Raw genomic sequence first — 13,061 nt, 5'->3', positions numbered from 1 at the left:
AAATGAGAACTCCCAATTCATTCCTTATCAGACTCCTAGACCCCCTACGGGAGGGGAAAACCGGAAGAAATAATCCAGGGCTTCTGGGCGGCAGCCCGCTTTCCCGCCTAAACGATGAGGGGGCGGGGTCCGAGAGCGGGGCGGAGCGAGTTACTTCCCCGCCTTCTCTCTACCCTCCCCTTTTCTCGTGCTTTCCCCGCCCACTCATTTCGCCGAGATCCCGACAGGCCCAGCGGCTACGGGAGTCACGTGAGTGTGGGCGGTGGAGGGAGAGGCTTCTCTGGTTCTCTGTCTCTATGGTTGCTAGAGGTGGGCGGCTTTTGACCCTGGAGCTGCCAAAGCTCGAGCGCAGACGGGTGAGTCTAGGACTCTGAGACGGGTAAGGAGACAGCCTTTTAGGGAAGGCGAAGAGGGTGGCGGAACGGCTTTTAGGGACCCGGGCTGCGGGGGCCAGCCCCTCGGGCTCCGGCGCCTTAGGCGGGACCGCTGCTCCGACGCGCTCAGCTCCGGGTGCTGAGAGGCGTCCTGAGCCCTGCCTGCTTCCCGTCCTCCGCTTTCTTTCATCCCACCCGGTCCTTTATTCCTGTCCGGGGAGAACTTCTCCCAGTGCGGGTTCCCACAGGCAGGGTTCACTTGGGCGCCGACGTCCCTCTCAGCGGCGCCCAGTAGACACAGGTAGCCTTGACTGGTTCTCCTGGAATTTGTGGACGTGGTCAGAAGTGGGTGAGGGAGTTTACGGCTGGATCTCTGATGGGGAGATGTATTAATCATTGAGTTGAAAAAAGTGAAAATCATCGTCGCCTAAAGGGAACAAAACAAAGTATAGGCTTCTCGCTATTTTCTTTTTCAGTGCCTTTGAGTTCTCATTCTGTCTCTGTGTCCATCTCTGCCCGCCTCCCACCCCCTACTCTTCAGTTTCTCTCGTTTCCTTCTCACCGTCCCATCCTGGTACACTGATGTTTTGGGAACGAGCCGGGTGCTACTGACAATCTGTGTTGAAAGAGGATTTCAGACGGACTGTTCTTTTCTGTTGTCATCTCTGTAATCTTTACCTCTCACTTAGATGTCCGAAACTTTGTTAAGTATTGTAAATACAAGTAGAATAAACATTTTATATCTAAGGGATTATAAATATTCTCCTTGTGGAATCCAGGAAAGACATTGTCTTCTAGTTCTTATATAAATAGATGTTTTTAATCACACTTTTTTTTTCCCCAGTGGCTTCTTTGACCCACTTTTGTTGTGTTAAAGCATCCTTTTGGGTCAAGTGTGGAAGTGATTTAGCAGTGCTAGGAGTTTGCATAGAGTTAAACAGGTTTGAAGTTGAAAACTGTAGGAGAGTTTAGGTCTTTGAGCCATATGGCAAATTAACCAACGTGCTGGTTCTCTGAGGACAGGTAATGAGCGCTGAAGAATGCCTTATCCTAAAAGTTTCAGAACTTACTGCCACTTATCTGTGAGAAATTGTGGCCACCAGCTTATGTTTGCCCCAACTCTTGACAAATCTTTCATTATCTTTTCCATTTAAAAGACATCACTCTGGCCACCTCTTTATGCCAAGAAAGTGTTATTGACATGTAAGTGTCCTTACTGGGGATCCTAAAATGCCAAATAATATTAATAGAAAGTGAAGATGGCTTGTGTGCCTGGGGAGAATGGGAAAAAGTTATAGAAGCTAACAAAAGCTTTTTTAAACTGTCTTCCTGTATACTCAATAGAGTAATTGCTATATTCAGCACACTGTTTTTGGTGGGGGGGCATATAGAGTCTCACTCTGTTGCCCAGGCTGGCTTAGCTCCTGGACTCAAGTGATCCTCCTGTCTCAGTCTCCCAAGTAGGGGGGATTACTGGTGCCCACCACCGCTCCCTGCTTCGTTGAGTGGATTTTATATATTCCCAAAGAGCATATCCTGTGATTCATTTTTGTGTATTTAAGAAAAAACTAACAGTATTTAATTTCTGTCATAATTCAATATTACGTTAAATAATTGTGACAGAAATACTTAACTGACCAGCTTCTTTAGGTCTTACAGTATTTAGAATTATAGTACTTCAGTAATTACTTACCAAATTGTCCAAATACATAATATGTTTAAAGTTACAAAACCTGAATATCCCAGAGCAAAGGTACAGGTTACATAATGACAATAAATATTTGCAGTAATGTAATTGATAAAACCTTATTTAAACATAATTTTCCCATTTTTAAACTTTAAAGTTAGTTTCACATCTTGAGCAATTTTTATAATAACTGTAACACTTGCTAAATATTAATGATTTTTTCCATACAGAGTTGTTTAATATATTCATTTTTATATGAGAGCCATTTTTTTGTGGGTGTGGTTTTTTTTCCTAACTTAGATATACATGACAGCAGAATGCATTTTAGTTCATTGTGTACAAATGAAGCCCAGCTTTTCAATTCTCTGGCTGTACACGATGTAGAGTGGCACCATTCATGCAATCATACATGTATCTAGGGTAATGATGTTTGTCTCATTCCACCATCTTTTCTGCCCCATGTCTCCTCTCCTCCCCACCCTCCCCTTTGCCCAGTCTACAGTTCCTCCAGGCTTCCCATGCCCTCCCCCAGTATGGTTTAGCATCTATTAATCAGAGAACACATTTGGCCTTGTTTTTTGGGGTTTGGCTTACTTTGCTTAACATGATATTCTCCACCTCCATCCATTTACCTGCAAATGCCATAATTTTATTCTATTTTAATGCTGAGTAATATTCCATTGTGTTTATATACCACAGTTTCTTTATCTCCTCATCTATTGATGAGCATCTAGGTTGATTCCACAGTTTAGTTATTGTAAATTGTGCTGCTAAAATATTGACGTGGCTGTGTCACTATAGTAAGCTGATTTTAAGTCCTTTGGGTATAGACCGAGGAGTGGAATAGCTGGGTCAAGAGCCATTTTTATTAGTGCATTTTAATTATACAGAATAATGAGTTTCATTGTGGCATATTTATACGTGCAACTAATATTCTTTGATTATATCCCTCCCTCCTCCACTACTGTCCCCTGCTCTTTCCTTTCCCCAATGCACTTCTTCTCCTCTTAATAGTCTAATTTTATTTATTTTTATTGTTATTATTGTTGTTTGGTGCTGGGGATTGAACCTTAGGGGCGCTTTACCATTGAACTATATCCCCCCCCCCCTTTTTTTGTAGTTGTAGATGGACAGCATGCCTTTATTTTATTTGTTTCATTTTTATGTGTTGCTAAGGGTCAAACCCAGTGCCTCATACATGCTAGGCAAGTGCTCTGCCACTGAGCTACAGCCTCAGCCCCTCCCAATCCCTTTTATATTTTTTTATTGTGAGGCAGGGTCTTGCTAAGTTGTTTAGGGCCTTGCTGAGTTGCTGAGGCTATCCTGGAACTCATGATCCTCTTGTTCCAGCCCCCTAAGGGATTGCAGGTATGCATCACTGCTCCTGACTTTAAGAATCAAGTTTTAAAAAAAGGTTTACTGGGCTGGGGATGTGGCTCAAGCAGTAGCGCGCACGCCTGGCGTGCGTGCGGCCCAGGTTCCATCCTCAGCACCACATACAAAGATGTTGTGTCTGCCGAAAACTAAAAAATAAAATATTAAAATTCTCTCTCTCTCTCAAAAAAAAAAAAAAAAAAAAAGGTTTACCATTCACAACCCTCCACTCCTGCTAAAAATGAAAATTGCTTTATTTTGTGCCAAAAGAAAAAAAAGTGATTCTTTTTAGGTGTGTATTCTTGGGTAAATTCCGAAAAGATTGTTAATGTCTTTTTTTTTTTGCCCCTGGTATCGGGGATTGAACCCAGGGTCACTTAACCACTAAGCCACATCCACATTCCCAACACTTTATTTTTTTTTATTTTGAGACAGGGTCTTGCTAATTTGCTTAGGGCCTCCTTGAATTGCTGAGGCTGTCTTTGAACTTGCAATCCTTCTGCCTCACCTCTGAGCTGCTGGGATTGCAGGTGTGCGCCACTGTGCGGCTGTTAATGCTTTTAAGCTATTAAATATAAATATCTGAGCATATATGAGAAGAAAACAGAGGGACAGTATGCTTTAAATGTTTTATTTTTCCTATCATAAAAACAAAGTTTGATAAGCTTGTCATGGAGCATGTGTGTAATCCTAGCAACTCAGGAGGCTGAGGCAGGAGGATCCAAGTTTGAAGCCAGCCTCAGCAATTTAGTGATACCCTGTCTGAAAATAAAAAATAAAAAGAGCTGGGGATGTAGATCAGTGGTTGAGTGCTCCTGGGTTCAGTTCCCAGAACCAAAATAAATAAATTAATAGTATGGTCTTAAATTTGAAAAATATAATATTTAAACACTTATCTTTTTTGTAATATATTTTTTAGTTGTCAATGGACCTTTATTTTATTTATTTATATGTGGTGCTGAGAAGCAAATCCAGTGCCTCACAGATGCTAGGTAAGCGCTCTACCACTGAGCCACAATCCCAGTCCACATTTATCTTTTTCCTTAGCAGCAGATCACTAGTTCCCTTTGTGTATCTAGGGATCATTGTGGAAAAGTAGTTGAAACTATGGAGTCAGGCTTCCTGAGAAAGATAGTAGTAATAGCACTGGGCTTATACCTTACAATATTAGAAACCACAGGAGAAAGAGAACTTCCCTTTCTCTGCTGTTTTAGCAAACTTCTGTCTGGTAGTCTTACACTTGGCCTGACTTGGGTCTTCAGTCATCCTGGAGGCCATTTCCTGCCGGCAGGTGGTGGAATGCTTTCTATGACCAGGTTTCAATTTTATTTCCACTGTGGATTAGGGAAATGGGAAACATGGTTTCAAATCACATGAATTAGAAATGGGGGATATTTAGTTTCCAAGTTTAAATTGAGGTGTAATTTCCTGGATAAGGGAGAATGGTTGCTGGATAGGTAAAAATGACAGGTGTTTGTATGTATTTGGGTTTTTTTGTTTTGTTTTGTTTTGTTTTTTGCTCTACTGGGGATTGAATTCAGGGCCTTATGCATTGTAAGTAGGTACAATAGTACTGAGCTACATCCCCAGCCCTTTCGTTTTCTTTTAAAATGTTTTTTAGTTGTCAATGGACCTTTATTTTATTTCTTCACATGCAGTGCTAGTAATCAAACCCACTGCCTCACACATGCTAGGCAAGCACTCTACCACTGAGCCACAACTCCGGCGGTCCCCTTTTTCTTTTTTCTTTTTGAGACAGTGTTTGGTTAAATTGCCCAGGTTGACCTCTAACTTGCATTTCTCCTGCCTCAACCTGGCTTACATTTGTATTTGGCTTGTATTTGTATTTAAGAGAACTTGCTTTCCTTTTGCAGTTGTATCTACAGTTTCTGTAGTGATTTTTTTTTTCTTTTAAAAATGCCTATTATTAACTTATGGACCTTGAAATTTCAACTCTTCCAGGGTAAACTGTATTGCTATTACATGTATAGGACCCTTTCAGTTTAAACTTTTTCACTTTGTATATTTTTTGTCATTACATGTATGTCTAGTATCTTTGCTCTGGAGTATTCAGGTTTTATAACTTTAAATATATTGTGTATTTGGCCAGTTGGTTAAAATTAATTATTATTATTACTGTTGTGTGTATGTGTGTGAGGGGGGATTTGGTGCTGCATGTTGAACCCAGGGACTAGTGTATGCTAAACACACTTTCTATCACTGAGCTACAACCCTAGTTCCATGAATATTGGTATTTTCATTACAGTAAATAAATTTGACTGAGATGCAGTAATTTATAAACAGTAAATAAAAATGTTTTTGTAGACACCACTTCATTTTGAACATTATAAGAAAAATCACTATTGTTGCCACTAATTGTTGTCACTGGGTATTAACTTTAAAACTATAGTTAATGTTAATGTCTGTTTTTTTTATCATTATGCATGGTTCATTATATTTTAAGAGAAAATATAATTAGAGTAACATATTGTTTAATCCATTGTCTTTTTTTTAAAATATACCTTTCTTTCTTTCTTTCTTTCTTTCTCTTTCTTTCTTTCTTTCTTTCTTTCTTTCTTTCTTTCTTTCTTTCTTTCTTTCTTTCTATATGGTGCTGAGGATGGAACCCAGGGCCTCACATGTGCTAGGTGAGCGCTGTACCCCAGCCCTCCATTGTCTTTTTGATCAAAAGAAATTTCTGCAGCTCAATTCAGTGGACATTTGAACTTCAATTGCTAACATTGGCAGCACAGGCTAAAGTTTAAATAGCTATATATTCTAAAACCCACTTCTTTTATTTATTTGTTTTGTTTTTGTTTCTTTTTGTTGTTTTTGTTTCTTTATTTATCACTTCTTAACACTAATTTCTGTGAGCTTGAGTTTGCTCCATTGCAAATGGAAATGATGTTTATTTCATAGGGGTCTTGTGAAGATTAAGTTTATTTTGTGTATGCCAAGTATCTGGGATGTAGAAGTTCTCATGTTTTTGTTAATATTAACTATAACAGAAATGATACCTTAAGTAATATTATTTTCCCAATTTCAGAATGTTTAGCAACAGTTGTTTTTTTCCTACTGGTAATTGGGGCCTTATGAGCACTTAGGCAAGTGCTCCAACCCTGAGCTTTATCTACTGAGCTACATCCCCAGCCCCTGGATCTTTTTTTTACTTTTAAGAAATAAACGCTAGTAGTTTGCTTGCCTATTAGGAGGATTGAGTCAGTACTCTGCAATGTGGCATATGAAGAGCTCAGAATGTGTTTGATGAATAAATGAATAGATAAAATTTTTCATCTGCTTTAAAAATCCAAATAAGAGGTCTGGGGTTGTGGCTCAGCAGCAGAGTGCTCGCCTAGCATGTGCGAGGCCCTGGGTTCGATCCTTAGCACCACATAAAATAAATAAATAAAATAAAGATATTGTGTCCATCTACAACTAAAAAAAATATTTTAAAAAAATCCGAATAAGGATACAGTCCAAGAGATTAAGTCTGTACTCTGTAATCTTTATCACTCTTTGGTATTTAGAGAACTTATTGGATATATCTAGGAAATTCGGTCTGTACATTCTGCCACATATCTACCATATGTATCTAATATGTACTGGGGCACTGGAGGGGGAGATGAAAAATAAATTTCATTTTCAGGGAACTTACAGTCCAGTGGAGGAAACAGACAGATGAATGGATAGTTAAATTTAAGCCAGTTAAAAATTTTTAAAAATTGTTTCAATTTCACTAGTATGTTTCTGGTATTCTGTAGTCACATATGGCTACAGGCTGCTGTATTGAACAGCATAGATATAAGATATAATTTCTGTCATTGCAACATATTCTATTTGACAGCTGTTGTAGAACATTATAAATGAATTTGCATTCTATAGTTCAATAGTAAGTTTGTATTTCAGTCATATTCCTTACTTTTTGAAATGAAATTCATTTTTTATATTTGGAAATCATATTTTAAAAAATTATCCAATTAGGTGGGGCATGGTGATCTATGCCTGTAGTCTAGCACTTAGGAGGCTGAGATAGGAATATTCCTTGAGCCTAGGAATTTGAGGTCTATTGGCAACAAAGTAAGATGCCCCATCGCTAAAACCAAACAAATTATCAGGTGGATTCTATTGTAATACATTTCAAATAAGAGGTATTGTTAATTTTCTCAGGTCTTTAACTATTTCCTGTGTGAAATTACTTAAAAAGCAGATAAAAATCAGTGACACTAATGCACACCTGTAGTCCCAACTACTCAGGAGGCTGAGTCAGGAGGATCACAGAATTTGAGGCCAGCTGGGTAATTTAGCAAGACCCTTTCTTAAAGTGAAAAGTAAAATAAAATAAATGAGTGGAGTGTAGTTTAGCATCCAGAGTCCTTGGTTCTATACTCCATACTGTCAAAAAACAAACAATCAAAAAAAAAAAAACCCAAAAAACAAAACAGTAACAAAACTAACCAGATGAAAGCAGTGATTTTCTAGATTTTTGACATCATACAAAAAGAGTGATGCCTGAGAGTTGGCAAACAAACAAGATGAGCTCTGTGATTGCTCTGGCTTGCTGCCTGGAAGAGTGTGTCAGCTGCAGAGGAGGAAGAGAGAACCCAGGCAAAGCATAGTGGTTTCCCCTAATTGAGGGTGTCTGGTGCCTGTGTAGACTCTGAAAGGTTTTTACCTTCATAGGTAGGGTAAATTAGCTATAAACTAAGTGTTATTCTGGCCTAGTCTGACAAAACGAAAAAGCAGGATCTGGAAGGGTCAAATTGTCTCCAGGTAACTTAATCTTGTGCCAGAAGAAAGCTCAATTATAGTTACAGGAAGACAGAAATGTCCAGCATACAAGGTTAAATTCACATTGTTTTACACCCAATCAGAAATTACTAGGTATACAAAGAAGCAGAAAAATATGACATAATGATGAGAAAAAAAAATAAAAACCAAATAAAAGAGGATTAGTAGAGAGGGACATTAAATAGTTTCAGAACATAATAAAATGTACCCCCACACATTAGAATGGCTGTGTTTTTTTTTTTTTTAATAGTGTATTATATATGCTCAGGTAACCAGAAGAAAGATTAAAAATGCTAAGCAGAGAAGATATAAAAAGACCCACACTGAATTTATAGAGATGTAAACTATAATAATATTTGAGATGAAAAGTGTATTTGATGGAAATAATGGCAGATTAGATATTAGAGAAGAAAATCTAAACCAAGGCTCATGAAGTATACAAAATAATCTTTTCAGAATTCAAACTAAATTACTTAGACTTTGATGGAACTTTTGGATGTTTCTTCCTCCTCCTCCTCCTCCTCCTCCTCCTCCTCCTCCTCCTCCTCCTCCTCCTCTTCTTTCTTCTTTCTTCTTCTTCTTCTTCTTCTTCTTCTTCTTCTTCTTCTTCTTCTTCTTCTTCATCATCATCATCATCATCATCATCATCAGGGATTGAACCCAGGGGCATTTAACCACTGAGCCACATCCCCAGCCCTTTTTGTATTTTATTAGAGACAGGGTCTTGCTGAGTTGCTCAGAGCCTTGCTAAATTGCTGAAGCTGGCTTTGAACTTGCAATCCTCTTGTCCCTGCCACCATGCCCATCCTATATGTAACTTCTTGTTTGAAGAAAGTAGAAAGAAATAAACAACTTAAACCTGACTATAAGGAAGCAATCAGACAAATCCAGTATTTGAGAAAGGATACAATGCAATTGTCCTCTTCTCTGCAGAAGTGAGGGTTGTTCTGTTTTTGTACAACATGGTTAATGTATATAATTCCACTTAATTTTATGCTTAAAAGTGGTTAAAATGAATTGGACATGGTGCTGTGTGTCTGTAATCCCAGCAATTTGGGAGGCTGAGGCAAGGGAATCACAGATTTGAGGCTAACCTTAGCAATTTAGCAAGACCCTGTCTTTAACAAAAAAAAAAGGATTGGGGGAGCTGGAGTTGTGACTCTGTGGTAGAGCACTTGCCTGGCATGTGTGAAGCACTGGGTTCAATTTTCAGCACCACATATAAATAAATAAATAAAAGGTCCACTGATAACTAAAAAAATAAAATAAGCTTAAAAAAAAAAAGGATTGGGGATGTAGCTCAGCACTCTGGGTTCAATCCCCAGTACTGAATGCACGTGTGCACAGCCACACACAAAAGTAGTTAAAATGGTAATTTTATGTATGTTTACCATAATTTATAAAATTCATCTTTTAAATAGTTAATTAATGTAAATGACATTAAGTACATTCATGTTATCATATAACTATCAGTGCCAATAATTTCCAGAACTTTGTTTGTCCCAAACTGAAATGCCATACTGATTAAAACACCAACTCCCACCATCCTCTCTCTTCTAACCTCTGACAATCTCCATTATACTTTCTGTCTATATGATTTGAGTACTCTAGGTACTTCATATAAGGGAAACCACACAATATTTCTGTTTTTGTTACTGGCTTATTTCACTTAGCATAATGGCTTCAGAATTCATCCATTTTGTAGCATAGGCCAGAATTTCCTTCTTTTAAAAGGCTGAATAATATTTAATACATACACACACACCCCGTTTTGCTTATCTATTTGTCCATTAATCAACACTTCAGTTTACTTTACCTTTTTGGGGGTGGGGGCAACCAGGGATTGAACTCAGGGACATTCGACCACTGAGCCACATCCCCAGCCCTATTTTGTATTTTATTTAGAGACAGGGTTAGTGAGTTGCTTAGTGCCTAGCTAAATTGCTATGGCTGGCTTTTTTTTTTTTTTTTTAAAGAGAGAGAGAGAGAGAGAGAGAGAGAATTTTTTAATATTTACTTTTTAGTTTTTGGCGGACACAACATCTTTGTTTGTATGTGGTGCTGAGGATCAAACCCGGGCCACATGCATGCCAGGCGAGCACGCTACTGCTTGAGCCACATCCCCAGCCCAATATAACAGCCTTTTTATTAAATTCTAATTATACTACCTTGGGAAATTCTGTCCAGTCATAATAAAATCAAAATAAGGTTTTTAGACTAGATTGAATTTTCTTATTTTTTCTTTTTTAATAGTTTTTTTGTTACACATGGTCACAATATCTTTGTTTATTTATTTTTATGTGGTGCTGAGGATAGAACCCAGGGTTTCACATGTGCAAGGTGAGTGCTCTACCACTGAGCCATAACCCCAGCCCGGATTTTCTTTTAAAAAAATATTTTTATTAGTTGTTGATGATGAATTTTCTTATTGATTTTTTTTTTTAATGACAGTGGAATGCATTACAATTCTCATTACACATACACAGCACAATTTTTCTTATCTCTGGTTGTATATAAAGTATGTTGACACCAATTCGTGTCTTCATACTGTACTTTGGATAATGATATCTATCACATTTCACTATCCTTGCTAACTCCCCACCCCCTCCCTTTCCCTCCCACCCCTCTGCCCTATCTCTGGAGTTTGTCTATTTATTTGTATGTGATACCGAGAATCAAACCCAGGGCGTCACACATGCAAGGCAAGCGCTCTACCATTGAGTCACAACCCCAGCCCCTGGATTTTCTTTTTTAAATAGCAGTAAAGTATACATAATGTAAAATTTACTATCTTGACTGCTTAAGTATACAATTCAGTAGCTTTGGATATTCACCATTTTGTGCACCCATCACCACTATCCATTTTTGGAACTTTTTCATCATTCCTAGTAGAACTTCTACCCTTTAAACAATAACTTCTCACTACCCCTCTTCTTAGTTCTTGGTAATAATAATACTTTCTATCTCTATGAATTTGATTATTTTAGGTACCTCATATAAGTGGAATCATATAGTTTTGTCCTTTTGTATCTGACTTGACTTAGTATAATGACCTCAGGGTTCATCCATGTTGTAGCGTGTCACACTTTCCTTCCTTTTTTAAGGCTGAATATTATTGTTCTGTGTACATGCCTAGAATTTTTAGTACACATGGCGTTGTGAGTGTATTTCCAAAGACTCTCCTGTGGTTTGTTTAGAGTGCTGCAGTACTAATGGTAAACATATCTTACATGGGTTCTGCTGAAGACAGCATATCAGATAACAAAACCAATGATGGTGGTGCAGGATCTTTAGACACAGAAGATACATTTTTTTTCAGAAGATTAAATTTTGTTAAGTTCATACTTTGCAACACTATAGTAAAATTTTTTAAGTATGGCATTGACACTTTTTTTTTTTTAAGCTTCACATAATGGTTGTGTGCAACTTTTTTGCAAAAACAAACAAACAAAAAACCATGGCATTGTATCTCAGACAATTATGTGGTAAAATATGGTATTTTTCTTTTTGGCATTGAGTTAGGTATGTAATGGTCTCATAGTAGTTTTATCTTACATTTTGCTAATGGAAAATGATATCGAACATATTTTTATGTAACTATGAATAGAGCTTCTGTGAACATTCATTTTTAAGTTTTCATATGAACATTTTTTTTTCATTTTTATAGGGTAAATACCTAAAATCCAGCTAAAATATTTCAAAGATTGCCAAAGGCTAAATGGGAAGTAGATTTATAGAATTTCTGGAATCCTAAACACATAGAAAGTTACAGCCACTCACAGGCTCTTTTCAATGGTGGAACTCACCAGTGAGTTTGAGGAATCATTCCACTATGCATAAGCATACCAAAACATGATGTTGCACATCATAAATATATACAATTTTAAAAAAGATTGAGGGAAGAGAAGGAGACAAAGAAAGCTATTTTAGGAGAGTAAGCCCATTACAGGGGAGCATCCACTACAATGGGAAAAACAATAAGCTCTTTTCAGATCTTTCCCCTAAATAACAAAAACCTTAAGCCACTGGGGAAAGATAGAAAACTTTGTCACCTCAGAGAAAGATGAAGATCCTTTGAGTTTAGAAGACAAAAGAAAAATAAATCCTTTACCCCTGAGGGAGAGGCCAAAGCCCAGATCATCAGAAGTCTACATTCCAAGGAAAGGGAGGGCCACTGAGAAGGCCCCATTCACCAAACTCAGTGATACAATATCCCTGCTAAAAACTGATGCTACAGGACAACACAGAACCCATCCCACCTCCTTACTACAGGCTACCATGTGCCAAGTAATAAGTACTCAGAGGAAAAATGGCATATTATGTACAGAGAAATGATGGGGTTCAAGACTTGTCACCCCAAAATATGACTGTAGGAGACCAGAATGTCACTTCAAAATATGCCCTTCTGTCATAAGGATTATTTTGAGAAACTAAAGATAAATGAGAGGCTCTGAAAATTTAGTAAACCTTTAGTAAGAAATTTACATTTATAGGGATACACCAAGAAAAGAGAGATGATAATTAATTTACTAGAGACTTATCAGTGGAAAAAGCATCTATTTTAAAATCTGCATTTAAATTTATCCTTGTGTTTTTCCAGGCCATTCCCTGCCTACTACCACCTTTTTCCACCCCAGGTGCTGGGGATTGAACCCGGGCCCTCAGCCCTGGCCATCTCATCTTGACTGGTTATCTCCCCAAAACTTCTTTCTTTGTTCTCCTGAAATCTAAGACAAATCTTTTGAGATTTGCCCTAGAAATTTACTAATCTCTGGGTTATTTACCATGTATACAGTGTTATACATGTTTTAAAACTTTGTTTTTCTTTTGTTCCATCC

The 13,061-nt window shown here is 37.8% G+C and overlaps 1 protein-coding gene across 3 annotated transcripts in view; it reads left to right on the top strand.

Annotated features, from left to right (window-relative positions):
* The first annotated feature begins 224 nt into the window (after window positions 1–224).
* MICU1 (mitochondrial calcium uptake 1) overlaps window positions 225–13,061 on the top strand; it is a 188,988-nt gene continuing 176,151 nt past the window's right edge. For 2 of the 3 annotated variants that reach the window (XM_081267168.1, XM_081267166.1), the window contains exon 1: window positions 225–356. The gene's annotated coding sequence lies outside the window, so the exon portion shown is untranslated. Of the gene's footprint in view, window positions 380–13,061 lie in introns of all 3 variants that reach the window. The other variant, XM_081267167.1, reaches the window with a different exon arrangement.

This window comes from Spermophilus citellus, assembly GCF_964194105.1.
Source record: "Spermophilus citellus genome assembly, chromosome: 15".
Lineage (NCBI taxonomy): Eukaryota > Metazoa > Chordata > Mammalia > Rodentia > Sciuridae > Spermophilus > Spermophilus citellus.
This window is presented reverse-complemented; position numbering and strand designations above follow the sequence as displayed.